Consider the following 204-nt stretch of genomic DNA (forward strand, 5'->3'; position numbering starts at 1 on the left):
CCGCTGCCACCGCCCTGCGTTGTGTTGTCCCCGGGGCTGCGGGGGGACCTCGGGGAGAGGGGACGTCGCGGTGGAGAGGGGACGTCGCGGTGACAGGGTCGGGGATATCGCGATGGCGACAATAGGGACATCGCGGTGACATCACTGGGGACATCCCGGCGGCAGCATCGGGGATGTCACGGCGGTGACATCATTGGGGACGCG

General features: G+C 69.1%; 1 protein-coding gene across 1 annotated transcript in view; it reads right to left on the reverse strand.

Annotated features, from left to right (window-relative positions):
- The window catches only part of KCNH2 (potassium voltage-gated channel subfamily H member 2), a 27,468-nt gene that overhangs the window by 8,879 nt on the left and 18,385 nt on the right, over positions 1 to 204 (reverse strand). The gene's annotated exons all lie outside the window — the stretch shown is intronic.

This window comes from Meleagris gallopavo, chromosome 29, assembly GCF_000146605.3.
Source record: "Meleagris gallopavo isolate NT-WF06-2002-E0010 breed Aviagen turkey brand Nicholas breeding stock chromosome 29, Turkey_5.1, whole genome shotgun sequence".
NCBI classification, from domain to species: Eukaryota; Metazoa; Chordata; class Aves; order Galliformes; family Phasianidae; genus Meleagris; species Meleagris gallopavo.